Source organism: Geospiza fortis, unplaced genomic scaffold (genome assembly GCF_000277835.1).
Source record: "Geospiza fortis unplaced genomic scaffold, GeoFor_1.0 scaffold412, whole genome shotgun sequence".
Taxonomy (NCBI): Eukaryota; Metazoa; Chordata; class Aves; order Passeriformes; family Thraupidae; genus Geospiza; species Geospiza fortis.
This window is the reverse complement of record NW_005054504.1, coordinates 913371-914189: the sequence shown is the minus strand read 5'-3', so window position 1 is coordinate 914189 and position 819 is coordinate 913371.

Below are 819 nucleotides of genomic sequence, written 5' to 3'. Positions count from 1 at the left end.
GGAGAGGAGAGGAGAGGAGAGGGCTGATAAAGGCTCCCTCGGAACTCAGGAGTAAGTCAGGTGTCCTCTGTCTTCCAGAGCTAAAATAGTAAAACTCCTCTGAACTACCCTCCTAAATGTAATCTCAGCAATGCTTTTGTCAGTTTTTTTCCCTCAAACTCTTAGTGGATTTGCTGGTTTCCCCCCTTCAAATCCTGCCCAAATGTTGGCAAAGAGGGGTACAAACCAAAATATTTCTGTCCTAGGCCTCTGCCTGTGCTGCTGCTCTGCAGAAACCTTCCCTAAGCTCTGGCATTTCCTTTGCTGGAAAGTGCCTTCCTTAATCTTTGTCTTTTAACATTTCAAGAACAGAGCTTTGGAATTCACACTGGATCAGCAGCTGCATTGCTCTCTGTGAGCTCCTCTTGTCCCTGCTCTTCCCATTGCTCACCAGTGCTGTCCCAGATAGCAGCTCAGGCTGCTCCTCTGTTAGGTCAAGGTGAGGAGTTTCCTGGGAGCTGAGCAAAAAGAATGGCTGCCAGAGTTCATCATAGCCCAGTGGAGCTCTGTTTCCATGAAAAATGGAAAAAATAGGATACAAGGTGCTCTAGAAATAAAGCAATAAGGTCTGGAAACCTAAGGTTGGAGTGATTTGGACTGTTTTTCAGTTACCATAACCAGCCAACCAAGCAAACACCACTCTAGATGCACACTTAGAAGCCAGTTAATTCCAGTCTGATTGCCAAGAGCATGGGGGCTCAACATACACAGTGAAGCTCACCCATTCAGACCTGTCCCACCAAGGAACACCAGCTGCTTAGAAGAAACACATGTTTCCAG